The sequence below is a fragment of the Camellia sinensis genome, chromosome 10 (assembly GCF_055761805.1).
Source record: "Camellia sinensis isolate YWXY chromosome 10, ASM5576180v1, whole genome shotgun sequence".
In the NCBI taxonomy this organism is placed as follows: domain Eukaryota; kingdom Viridiplantae; phylum Streptophyta; class Magnoliopsida; order Ericales; family Theaceae; genus Camellia; species Camellia sinensis.
In genome coordinates this window covers 175300278-175314996 of record NC_138970.1, presented here as the reverse complement: position 1 = coordinate 175314996, position 14719 = coordinate 175300278, and the positions used below count along the sequence as shown (strand labels likewise).

Genomic DNA, 14719 nt, shown 5'->3' with positions numbered 1-14719 from the left:
ACACATTCAAACACATGCACACACACTGTATTTTCAACTGAGTGACCCAAACACACTGATTCATCATATACTGAGTTCACTGTGAGCACACCCACACTCGATATTTATATAAACTTGAACGCATGCACCCACACTGCATTTTCATCAACTCTGAATGCATTCAAACACATACACACACACTGCATTTTTATCAATTCTGAGTGTGTTCAACACTATATTTCTAACACTGCATCGCAACTGATATATTTCAAACACAAGGAGATTCCCATGCCTTCTGGGGGCATGGGAACACTGTCACCCGAGGTTGGTATATGGGGCTGCCCAACGCGGTCCGTCATATTGTCGACCAGGCTAGTTTTGGGACTTTCTGCATGGGACTCTCGCGCCTCACTGCGAGCAGGTCCCTTCTTGTTGCTTTGGTGGAGAGGTGGTGGGACACTACCGACTCCCTCTACCTTTCTGCCACCAGGGACATGATGATGACTCCCTTTGACTTCTCCATGCTCACAGGCATCGGAGTGGGGGGTGATCCGATCCCCTTTGACACAGATATGGGCAAGTGGGACGCCGCTCAGCTATACTTGCTTGGTACTCAGCCACCTCTTGCCCGATTAGGATTTATGAGGTATTCATGGTTCAAGGATCACTTCTGGATCCAGGCGCCTACTACTCGGGAGGAGGAGGAGCAGTATGCCCGTGGCTTCATCATGTTCCTGTTGGGGACTACGCTCTTCGCCGACCGGGCGAACACTATCGCCCTCTACCTACTGAGCGCACTTGTGGATGTGACGCAGATCTGTGGCTACGACTGGGGTGGCGCGGGCTTGGCCACCCTTTACGGATATATGAGCTCATCCTCCCACCTCAGCGGGTAGTTGTTTGAAGGCTACTAGCGAGCCTGGGAGGTACACTTTCCCTTTCTGTTTTATGATTCTGCTTTACATTATCTGTATACCACACACACTGCACACATGCAATCTGCTTTATCTGTTTACTACTTTATCTGATAAGCATACTCATATCTGCTCTGTTACATTCTGTAGTTGTGGGTGTATGCCTACTTTCCTAGGCTTGCTCCAGTGCCGGATGAGGAGATGCCCCCCATGGTTTCGTTTTCCTACTGCTTCGATGTGAGATGCGAGCGGAGACCACGGGAGTCCTTCATGTTTTTCTGTCGCTATTTTGACACCATCACCGCAGCCGAGGTATGTCAAACATTACAGTTTATTTAAGCATCGCTTTATATCGTACTCTTAATAACAGTAAATAACAAACTGTGTATTATTTGCAGATCACCTGGCAGCCTTGGGCCCCGTTGCCTGACGCAGTTCGGGAGCAGTATACCGGTGCTCGAGAGACTGCCCGATTTAGGGTCTTGCTGGAGGGTCCAGTCTGCCGAGCGTGGTACTTGGGTGAGCGCTTCTTGCGGTAGACCCTCGGCTTATCGGAGCAGGTAGTCCCGAGGCCGCCTCCCACCCATATGAGGCATACTGAGAGGTATACCTCTGAGGAGATGATGGACTATACGATCGGCTGGGACTCGGAGCGCTTTAGAGACGAGAGTGACTACGCCGGGTTCATTCAGGCTTATCTCATGCGGCCTCTGACCGATGCTCACCGAGTCAAGAGAGAGAGACCATCAACCCTGGCAGCAAAAGCAGGGGCACCAAGGGTGACTCAGGCCCGTGGTAGGAGTGGATCTCGGAGGGGACGGGGTGCTGAGTGGCCAGCACTGCCCACGACGATCACATGTCGAGGGCAGGGTGGGGAGACTTATCAGATCCTTTTCGCTCCTTCTCCTGCTGATTATGAGCTTGTCGGAGTCTATGGCTCGACCGCGGTATGCACTACTAGACTTTGCATTCTGTACAGTCATTTCAATTCATTTGATATCCCGCAGAAAACTAATGACTTCAACACTTTTGCAGGCTTCCGTCGAGTACACTCTCCAGTCCCTGGAGTTGACAACCTCAGCGATAGGGATGCTGCAGCGGTACATTGACTTTTTGACCATCTACAATATCCCGGTAAGTTCTTTCAACCGCAGTCTCAAACCCTGCCTAATCTGTTTCATACATAATCTGATGCATCACACTATCAACACGGCACTGATACCCTGTAACCCACATACTGCTCACAGCGTTGCTCACGGTATTCATACACTGGACACATACACTGCATTCTGTACTGATACACTGCTCATAGCATTTATATACTGTTTTGCGTAGCATGACTGATGCGTTCGCTATTTGTCCTTTTCAGTCCTCATTCCAGATTCCGGCTATGGGAGGTGCTCCAGCTGGACCATCTGTTCCTACTCGAGGAGGAGGGGGAGCCAGGTAGGGGATGACATTCCACAGCCGAGGTAGACACAGGCACGCCCGTGCTGAGAGCAGTTCGCGAGAGCCTACTCCAGATGACGATGAGTCAGATGAGGAGGTAGAGTCATCTCAAGGCGAGGCTAGAGATAGCTCAGATTCAGACTACGGAGCTGGCGGCGGTGATCCTGGACCCTCGTCCAGGAAGAGGACCAAGACGGACTCCCGTGCTCGAGATGACTAATACTGATCCAGACATTTGCTACTTTTCTTCTTTTTTGCTCTGTTCAGACACTTTGTTGCTTTTCTCCTCTTTTTGTTTTGCTTTATTTTTCTTTTTACTGGTAGTTTGAGCACATTGTACTGCCTCAGGCAGGTTTTACTTTCTTCAAAACTATGTACTTTTTGCAAAAGACATGATGAAATGAAACAACTATTTTGTTCAAAAAGTGTTATATTTGTATATTCTATGCATCACATCGCATCGCATTACATAACAATGTAAATGAGATTGAACTTTTGTTTGAAAATTAAGCACTTGCATCGTAATAATCAGGTAGTGAACCGAGTAACGACAAAAACAACTCGATAATCAAAACAAAGAACTAGATAAGCTAACCAAGTGTAAACACAACTCGATAAGGAAAGCAGAGACTTAAAGAATGTAAAATACAACTCGATAAGCAAGAGTACAACAACTCGATAAACAAATTGCAGTAACAGGCGTGACTTCGCAAAATCATCACCGAAAGGCATTAAAAGTGGAACCAATTACAAGTTCGCAGCATGTTCCATACATAATCAGCTCAGGGAACAAGAAGGAAGGCCATCGGCCAAAGGGAAAAGCCATCGGCCACAAGAAATGGCCATCAGCCTACAGTTTTAGCCAATCGGACAAAAGAGATGGTCGGTCGGCACTATTTTTGGCCGATCGGCCAAAAATGGCAAACACCTCCAGAATGTTGACACCTGTCTTCCACTCACCACCTTATCTTCTACAAAAGCCTCAGCTTCGTAGTTTTCCTCATTTCAACACTGATTTGCACCAAAATGGAAGAGTTTCTTGCCCAAAATCTCATAACTTGGATTGCCAACTTGGATAGCCCGGAAAGGCTGAATTTTTGGGATTTCGGCATAAATGCACTATTCACGCTGGGCCACACCCCGCTGCGTTTTCCGTTCCTCCATGCCGCGGCAAGGTTTTGGAATCCGGTAACACACGTCTTTAGTTTTGGCGATCAAGAGATGTGTCCCACTTTCAAGGATTTCCAAGCTTTAATGGAATCCGAGCATGACAAGGAAATCTTGCCTCAGTTCCGGTTTGGCCACGTCCAAGCCTTAGGACGGATGTGCGGCTTTACTGTGCATGACACTCGGTCATTGATTCACAACTGAGAGATGGACATTCCGAGCTTGGTTTGTTAGTTTTCTGATGCTGGTAACCGCGGCAACCATCATTGGCAGGGTTACCAACGACATGTGCTCTGCTTATGCATGCTATCTCATTTCTTGCTAGCCCCAGGCTCTGGCAGGTTTAGCATTCGTTTAATTGAGGCCATCGAGGGCTTGAAAGAGGGCAAAAGCTGCATTGCTATGACATTGGCCGAGACATTGATGGGCTTAGACGCTTTTCATCGTCGAGAGACGGCTAGTTTTGCGGGGAGTCCACTACTATTGCAGGCAATGTTTCCCATCCCATCTCACATATATTGCTCACATCACTTGGCCCTCAGGCTCGATTTTTCTCTCAAAACCTTCTGCTCACTTTTTCTCTCAACGTACATCTCTCTATTCTTTATTCTCTCATTTTTTATCCCTCCCCAGGTATGGTTGATGGACAAGTTGAGAGTTGTGGACTCGTGTCCAGCATATTCAGCTTGCAGCTATTTCTCCTGACGACGTCTAATCGATGCTCCGGATGAAAGATGGTGGTACAGCTGGATGTGCAATTTGTTCGCAAACCACATCACTTGGCACTGCCATTGGCTTAACCTGCCGGCAATGAGTTACAGCATGACCCGTCAGCCCGGGGTTCAGTTGATTGGCATGACACACTGTGTCTTCTATTTTCCGTTCTGATTTCGACGCCAGTTCGGGCATGATCAGACTTGCCCAGAAGAGAGGATTGAGTACCCTGCTACATTTTCGGTCCGAGGTACGCAGCTAGCTCGGTATGCCGCAGCCTGGAGGACGAGAGAACTTCTGGCCCCCGCTCCTACTTTCAGCTACACCCTCTCTGATGAGTGCTTAGATTGGCTCAATGAAGAGGCACAGATCGGGCCCAGCTTGGCATCAGAGGCTTCGACCGGCTCTGGGAAGGGACGCAGGAACACCTGACTATGCCCCGGATTTATTGGCTTTTAATCAAAACTTTTAATTTTTTTTTATGAATGCAATGAAAAGCAATTTCAATTTTTTATTCAAGAGCAGGAGGACTCTGTATTGAAATCAATAAAATTGGAGGTTGTGGGTACTGAAAATTCTCCGTTTGGTCCAAAAATGATCTAAGTTGTAAAAAGATTAATTTGAGCAAAATCAACTTTTATTAAAACTTTTCAAAACCATTTTCGATATGGATCAAAACTGGACACGCCTGAGATCTGTCACTAAGATGCACAACCCCGGATCCCAGCAACTGGAAAGTTGCCCCTAGTCTGAATAGCACTGCACCGGAGATCACAACCAAGCTCTTGAATGCTGAATAGACAAAGATGACCAAGGCAATCACATGGACAAAGTTGATCAGGGAAGTGTTTATGGCTGGACTTCAGGATGAAGTTGCCTACGTATCCCAAAGATGGGAATCAAGCCTTACGTAGTTCGGCTCAGGTTCACTCGTGTATTAACCCTCACCTTTTACGCTCTAACTTTTGCCAAGGCCGCCCTTTGCGGGTTTTTAACCTTGCGAGCTCAGTTTTTATCATTGCAAATTTTCTGTGCTCTAACTTTTGCCTAGGTCGCCCTTTCGGGTTTTCGGCCTAGCGAGCCACTCAGGGAAAATATTTCTTCAACTTATCCATGTTGATCGGTTGGGAGAACTCTGGGCCATCTAGGTCCATCAGAACGACAGCTCTACCTTACCAGATAGACTTGATGATGTAAGGGCCAGTCCAATTGGGTCTAAACTTACCCCTAGGGTCGTGGATGGGAGCTCGGTTGTCTTTGAGCACCAAATCTCCTTCCTTCAAATTCCTGGACTTAACTTTCTTGTTGAAAGCCCTGGCAATTCGTCGTTGATAACCTTGAACATGGTACAATGCTTTCAACCTTCTCTCATCAAAGAGCATGAGTTCTTCGAATCTGCTCTGCTGCCAATCTGCCTCAGCTATCTGACACTCAGCCAGTACTCGTAATGACAGAACTTCAATTTCAATACGTAGAACGGCCTCCATCCCATAAACCAATGAATACGGAGTCGCTCCAGTAGAAGTTCTAATTGACGTCCGGTAGCCCCACAGAGCAAATGGCAGCTTATCTGGCAGTCCCGGTAGGTTTCCACCATCTTCTGTAATATATGCTTGATGTTCTTGTTGGCGGCCTCAACTGCTCCGTTGGTCCGTGGCCGATATGTAGATGACTTATAAAAAGCCACATTGTATTTTTCCAACAAGTCGATCACTTCCTTCTTGAAGTGGGAACCATTATCTGAAATAATCTCGTTCGGGACCCCATAGCGACAGATGATGTTGTTCCTGATGAACTTCGCAACATGTGAAGCCTTCAACACCGCATAAGATTGGGCCTCAACCCATTTTGTGAAATAGTCTATCGCGACCAGAATGAACTCATGCCCATTGGATCCTTTTGGAGTGACAGCCCCAATCACATCAATCCCCTTGACAGAAAATGGCCATGGCGAAGTTATGTTGTACAGCTTCGACGGCGGAATGTTCATGCGGTTTGCATGGATCTGGCATTTGTGGCATCGCCGAACAAAGCCAATACAATCCTCCTCCATGGTGGACCAGTAATAAACCTGTCTAAGGATTTTCCGGGCTAGCATCACCCCGTTCATATGCGCTTCGCACTCTCCTCCATGGATGGCCTCCATTAGGCGCTTGGACTCTTCGGTATCAACACACATCTTATGCATCCCGAGATGACCTCTCTTGTATAGCTCCCCTCCACAGACGATGAACTGAGCAACCATTCTTCAGATTGCCCTCTTGTCTTTGGCATTTGCCCCTGGTGGGTATGCCTCTTTCTCTAAGAAGTTCCAAACATCGTAATACTAGGGGTTCTCATCTTGAACCTCATCTATGGTAGCAATCAGCTCGTAAGCCGGTACAAACTTCTGGTCAATGATGATCGAACGCATCCGGACTCCAAAAGGTATTTCTATCATAGGGAATAGAGTTGCTAGTGAATCTACGAACCTGTTGTTCTCTCTTAACAGATGAGCGAAGTTCAGCTTCTCAAACCGAGGAATCAACAAGTCCAAGGTCTGGTGGTATATTCTCATCTTTTCTTCTTTGCCTTTCCAATCTCCTTTAGCTTGAGATACAACACGGTTCGAGTCCCCGATGACGTCTAACCGTTTTGCCCCTAGTTCTAGGGTAGCTTCTAAACCAGCAATACATGCCTCATATTCTACTTCATTGTTTGAGACTTTGAAACGGAGTTTGAATGCTAGAGGGATACGGGAATTGTCGGGCGCTATCAACAACACCCCTATCCCATACCCGTATTGGTTTGACGCTCTGTCAAAGTACATCATCCAAAACTCGTCTTCGACGTGCAAAATGGCCTCGTCTAGGAATAGGTACTCAACTGCTTCATCCCCTTCAACTGGGTGATCGGCTAGGAATTCTGCTACCGCTCTTCCCTTCGCTGACTTGCCCGTCACATACTTCAGATCGAATTCAGAAATCAGAAGCAACCAACGAGCTAGCCTACCTGTAAGTGCCGGTTTCTCGAAGAGATATTTGATGGGATCTAATCTTGAAACTAACATTACAGAGTGAGCTAACAAGTAGTGCCGCAGCTTCCTGGTAGCCCATGCCAAGGCTAAGCAATCCTTTTTCCAGCGGAGTGTAACGGGTCTCGTATTCCAGCATCTTCTTGCTCAGGTAATAGATAGCTTTCTCCATCTTATCCTCAGACTCCTGTGCAAGTATGTAGTCCATTGTAGTTTCAGTTACTGAAAGGTACAAAATCATTGGTTTCCCCGGCTCAGGTGGTGACAACACGGGTGGGTTCTGTAAATATTGCTTGATCTGTTCAAAAGCAGCTTGGCATCAGCCGTCCCATTGGAATTTCTTTCCTTTCTTCAGGAGGCCAAAGAGTGGTTCACAAGTCAAGGTTAATTTAGAAATAAACCGTCTTATGACTTGCACTTTACCCAGAAAGCCTCGCACCTCCTTTTCAGTCCTTGGTGCACTACAACAAATTTGGGATTTAAAGACGAAACAAATTTGTCTCAAAATGTATATATTTCGTCACCCAAACTAATTACGACGAACATTTTTCGTCACCCATTTTGTCTCCAAAGGGTCGTCGCTAAAGGGTCTTAGAGACGAAAAACAAAATTCGTCATTGAAAATGATAAATTTGTGACGAATTTTTTTGTCTCCAATACACTTTGTTAGGAACATACTTGTAAGTAATTAGCGACAAAATATTTTGTCATTAAAGAAGAAATTAGAGACAAAAGTATTTCGTCATAAATATAAGAAATAGAGACGAAATAATTTTGTCACGTTTAATAAAAACGAAGACGAAAATTTTTTGTCAAAGAAGCTACCAATAGAGACAAACAAATTCATCATTAAAAATGATAAATTTGTGACGAATTTTTTTGTCTCCAATACTCTGTTGGGAACATACTTGCAAGTAATTAGCGACAAAATATTTTGTCATTAGAGACAAAAGTATTTTGTCATAAATATAAGAAATAGAGACGAAATAATTTTGTCACGTTTAATATAAACGAAGACAAAAAAAAATTGTCAAAGAAGCTACCAATAGAGACAAACAAATTCATCATTAAAAATGATAAATTTGTGACGAATTTTTTTTGTCTCCAATACACTCTGTTGGGAACATACTTATAAGTAATTAGCGACAAAATATTTTGTCATTAAAGGAGAAATTAGAGACAAAAGTATTTTGTCATAAATATAAGAAATGGAGACAAAATAATTTTGCCACGTTTAATATAAACGAAGACGAAAATTTTTTGTCAAAGAAGCTACCAATAGAGATAAAAACAAATTCATCATTAAAAATGATGAAATAATGTCAAAAAAAATTTGTCACACATTGAGGGTAATAGTGACAAAATGTGACAATATTTTTTGTCATGACAAATTCATTTAGCGACGAAATAAAGAATTTATGACAAAATTAATCATCCACCTAAGCCAAACAAGAGACAAAAAAACCTTCTTTAAGGATGAAAAATTTTGTCAATAATTTCATAATATTTTTTTCCACATTATATACCTATTTTATCAAAATCTAAATTTTAATTCAACAAATATGACCCTGTTCATGTTGAAACCTGTTGAATATAACAATTCTATCACAACTTAACCTAACCTGTTATCAACACATTTACGAATTAACAAAATGAAAATATGCATTCATCATTACAAATAATTTCATCCTGATATAATAAAATAGTGAAATATCCACAAAATATTCAAAAGTTATAACTTGTTCAATTCCACCAAAAATCCAACAATAACTAGTGTAACTGTATGTGTATCCTTATCAAACAAAAATGAACATTCAAACAAATTACATCATTGTTGCACGTCAAAAATGCCACCCCAATCCAATCTGCAAAAAAATAAATTAAAAATTTTAGTAATAAATCAATTATACAAAAGATTAAAAACATTAGTAACTCATCAATTATACAAAAGACTAGCAAACTAGCAGCAGCGGCAGCAGCAAACCAGCAGAATTAAAGATGACGAAGCATTATTCTTTGGAAAGAGACTCAAATTAATTAAATGTGGAAATCTATATAATTTTCAAGTGTGCCTTATGAGAGCATAGTAGTTATTTATGTGCAATAGTAGATTCTTCCGAGCGATTTTGGGTAGCAACACTTTCAAGTAAATAACTTGTCACAAATTCATGGTTTATTTACTTTGTAATTCATTTTCACCACATCAAAGAGTGTGGTTGAAGAATGATGTGGAAAATATCAATTACAGGGGTGACAATGCCTCCGATCAATTCCAGCAAATCTCATGACCTTAGTAAGCAATCTAAGCACTATCAAGTAGAGTAGTATTTGGTTGAGACTATCTTATCTCCTATTAAATTTAAAACTACTGATCCAAAGTCTGTTTTAAAAGAAAGCCTTACTTTTTACCTGATCCAAATTCTGTACTGCCTCTGAAGAATTAGCAGACTTAGGCAAAGCAGCCTTCACTAGCTTAGAATAGTAAACCTTCTGGTTAATTTTTTTAGATGCATCTTTGTTGGGTTCTTCAACCTCATCAATGTAAGCTACACGAAGAGATGGATACCTGTGACAAGGAAATATGACAATGGTAAATTATGACAATCACCATATCCACAAAAGACTATACCGGAACACATACGTTGTCATAACCCTTAGAATGTCTTGTGCACGAGGATTTCCAGATTGTTTGTCAATCCCATATTGCTGACATGAGACCACGTATGTAAGCTTCATATCGGCCACTGCTTGACATTGTGCCCACAATGACCTTTCTCCTTTAATCTAATTCAACAGCCTTGTAGCCTTCCATTAAATCTGATCATGGGTAGTCATCAAGTAACAAACGTGCATTCAGAGTATCTTGATGTATAACAATTTTTTCATTCAAATAAAAAGAATACTAGCATTTTTATTAACACCAAAGCGAAAAGCTGCGTAACATCAATGATCCCAAATTCTCCAAATGGACGAGCAAGTACCTTCATCCTTGGCCATATCAAGGAAGGCCTGAAGTTCCAAAGCTTTCCGGTAATACATCATGCCTCTTATTGGCATTTGTAATAATGTGTCAGTACAATGAAAAATGAAAGGATGTGCTAATAGTAAGATCTTGGTGCTACAGAACACTCTCGCCACATACACACACAACCAATGAAAAAACACATGCAGACATGCATCTGAGCACGTCCACACACTAAAACAAACAGCTTACCAGTCCTAGTCAATATTTGGCCTCTATATGATGCCCAAAGGCGTAGTTTTTCTAATTTGTCTTCTTCAAGTTCATCCGATCCTTTAAATTCTTCTTCATTGTCGTGCTTTACTCGCTCAAGAAAGTTGTTCCATTCATCTGCATGATCAATTTGATACCACCAAAAAAACAAAAAATGCTTGAAATGCCTCTTAAAAAAACACAATCCACCAATGTTGCCCATATGAAAATCTAACCAGGAAAAATTTTCTGCAGGTAAAAAGGGATGGAAACCCCATCTTCATTTTGCACTTCCAATTCATGCAGAGAGAATAGCACCTCTTCCGAGTAATAAGGCGTCGAAACACTAGGAGAAACATCACCGCAACACATACAAAAGAAATTGATTATCAATAACATACGAGAAAAAGATTCATAATAGCAGATAATAGCATACAGCACCTAGTCTTTGTACAGAAGAAACATGCATTCTTACAGGGGCTTCAGAGGTTTCACTGCTAGGCCACACATTGTAGAAAATATTTAGGCCTCGTTTGGGTAGTTAATATTTTAGATTAAAAGTAAAAAAGCCACTAGAAAATCCCAAAAGCTAAAAAAATCTCAACTCATACAAAAACGTCAAAGATTTCTTTCAATTCACTCCACTTCTTGCATATCTTTTGGTAAGAAGTCAAAAAGTCATTCCCAAACATATTTTAGACAAAAAGTCACTTCCCGAACGACCCCTCAGTGCTTAGTTTTGAAAATTACAATAAGAGTACAAAATACAAACAAGTACATGACCAACAAATCAAGCATATACAACACACACATTCAAGGAAAACTAAGGTCACATGCAAAAGAACTCGAAAAACTTACGAGAAGGAAAGCATATTGCGGACTTTAGGTGCTGAAGGCATGTCCATAAACAATGAATTTGAGAAAAATGAAATGCGCCTTCGAGCTTCTAGGTTTGATGGTACGTCCATTGCAGCCTCCTTCACTGTAAGCAATAGATCGAGCCGTTTGATCTGCAGAAATGCATCAAAGTTAACAGGTACTACTTTTATTTTATTTTTTTTTGGAGAGGGGGAGGGGGGAGACAGGAGGACGAATCAATAGGTAAATAGTTTGGAATTAAAATTTTTCATTATGATATCACCAATCAACTTCTTTTTCCAAGCTTCTGTTTCTTGAACCGAAAAATTTATTGCTCCAACAGATGCAAATAATTGATATTCAAGGGGGACCATCCCCTCATGTCCTGATCCACCATGGATAGAATCTACCAAGCTGTTGAAGAAAAAATGTAACCAACATCAGATGGCATCAAGTCACTAGTATAAAATCAGGAGCAATCACATCAAAATGCTTCACCTATTTATATGATCTTCCATCATTATGTCTCTTGTCACAACCTCCGGCATGTCTTGGAAAAGAATCACAACCTGATCCCTGTCTGTCTACTTATTCTCTAACTGCAGAAATGAAACTAAATCAGTGTGAACACTTCATAAATCCCATTAACGAGTCACATAAAACAACTGCCATGATATTGCAAATGCATACCAAGAACTTGATAAGCTTGACGAAGTGGTCATAGAGGCTAGGAAGACCACCCATATTGTATTCAGTTAATAGCTTGCCTTCTTCTATATGTTTGTCAACCTCAGTTAATATATATTCTATAACCCTAGAAAGGCCATTTGGACAAATAAAGCATTATGATATAACAAAGCATCAATATGTACTATGTATATCCATTTCTCAATCAAAATTATAAGAATGTAATAAAACTTACTCTTTTTCGCAACCACCCTGAACCAAAATCTTAATAATGTTTTGAAATGAAGCATAGCACTCACGAACAACACAAGACATGGTCGTCAGCTTCAATCCTCTTTTTCAGCTCTCTATCCTTTCCATTGCTGTCCTTAGCCATGTCCAACGCTATTGGGATCTAGCCAAAAGACATATATAGTCATCAGAAAATTATGTTAAATCGTGTTACCCTTGAGACAAAGTTTAGTATGTTCTCAAAGATTCCATCACAACTACTATGACCAGAGACTTGCACGTTGCTTCCACCCACTGATCATCAGAGAACAAGTTTATTAAGTGAATCAGAAAGCAGCTACTCGAGACCTTCTGCAAAAAATTCCCTATCTTTGCAAGCCAATCCAATGATACACTTGCCTGTCCCGGTAGAATTTCTCTACTTCGAATGATCAAAATTATTCTCAAACATGTTTTTAAAACGCAACCGTAACCATACATAATGGTTTCAATGGTTACCACCACCCCTTATGGCCGCTATAGCGGTGTGATAGAAATTCACAGCCGTAACAGCCACCACTGTTATGTAAAGGCCGTAGTCCCCGTTACAAAACCATTACAACCGTTGCGTTTTTTTTTTTTATATTATAAATTTTGTATTAGGCTATTTTTCTCTATTTTCTTTTTTTAGCTGTTAAATTCGCACCCCAAAAATAAATAAATAAATAAAACTTTAGCAAAAGTCTTAAATTGACATGTTTTGAACGTCCAATTTTCAAGTTCTACAAGACTTGAGTTGCTCTCAAGGTTAAAATGACCTTACTTCTCTCTGTCTTTTTCTTTTTTCAAACTTTCATTACTTTTTTTTATTGACAAGCTTTCATTTTCTCAATTGATTCTTTGAATATTAACTTATATCTATTTGCTCTTAGGTCAAATTTATTGAAAAAATAAATAAATAAATAAAATTGGATATCATGTTATATACTATTACAATACTTCCATTTTCGCAACACTTCCAATTGGGAATTTCGCAACACTTCCATTTTAAACAAATTTGAACCATGTGACAAACCTTGCTAGCAAGCAAAAATGGAGGCCATCGTATGTGGTCCAACTCATGGTCAGCCCAATATGGAACAAGCAACAGGTCCATTTCCCTGGAAATGATACAAAGTTATACATACTATAGCAGAATACAATAAGAATCAGAAGAAAAAAAAATAAAAAATTTCTCAACGCATGTTAGGACACAAAAAAAGGTTAGATCGTAGGAGTCAAACAACATAAAAAAAATAGGTGTGTATTATTGTGCAAAGTTTCAGACCCATGATTACCTATCACTTATAAGATCCTCTCTCTAAAACTGCTGATTATTGTGTTCCATAACTGAGCAAATCTTGCTGCTGTTTTTTCACTGCTTGATGGGATCTGAAAAAATTTATTAGATAAATAAAATTGAAGGAAAGGAATTTCCATATTTTCTAGAGAGTAGCAAATGAAATAACCTGAGCAAAGTTCTGAGAAAAAGTGGACTTCAGCAGTCCTTTCTTTTTTGTTGGCTCACTCTTTTCCTCCGGAATTAAACAGGCATTAAAAGCAGCAGGCAATGATTGAAATTTGGACCTTAGCATTCCTAAAGTTCGAATCTGCAAGCAATAGAGGTTATGGAAATGGAGATGCGTTGAAGTGATGGTAAATAAAATTGAAGAAACCCCATACATCATAAAGCTTCAAATAAGTAAAGAACAATAAAGAGACTCAAACTACAAAACCATAAATCATGCTTAAGCAAATCCATAGACTGCTGTTTAATATTATGCATACTAATGATTAAAAGAAATTCAACAATGTTTTTGCCCCAAATGTCCTCACGTGGACATGCAGCTATGAGCTTGTGATAAATCACATTCATAAAAACACGTGTATATCCTTATTAGTTCTTTTTTGGTTTGGCATGTGCAGTTTCACTCACAAACCTGCATATATATATAGTTGAATTACAATTTTAGATTTTGGAAAATAAAATCATGTTAATTTTAAAAACATGTATCTCTCATTGTATTTACACATCAAAGCTTCTTGATACCTATTAGCTATAGCCAATTATCTTGTTCTTCTCAGCACAAAGCACAATTATCTTCATCCTTACACATTCAAATATTGCAAAGGTTGTCCATAATAACCCAAAACAACACCAGCCCATCACCAATATAGGCATCCTTCTATAAACATCTTTACACTTGCTGCAAATGGAGAAACTATTATACTCTGTACCTTCATTCTTAAAGTGTAGCTAACATATCTGGAACAAAAAAAAAAAAAAAAAAAAACAATTTTGGATATATATACTTATATAATATATATTGGGGGACATATTGTTAATTCTCATTTTAAATCACTAACAGAAGTAACATAACTCATTGGACTCTCCCACAGATTGGAACCAATTTAAGTACCCTTATTTAGGTGTGCAACTAAAAGTGCCCATATTCAGGTGTTCAACTAAACTAA

The 14719-nt window shown here is 40.5% G+C and overlaps 1 pseudogene; it reads right to left on the bottom strand.

Moving 5' to 3' along the window:
* Positions 1 to 14488, bottom strand: part of LOC114264244 (callose synthase 3-like) — a 36341-nt pseudogene extending 21853 nt beyond the window's left edge.
* Between the last annotated feature and the right edge of the window lie 231 nt (positions 14489 to 14719).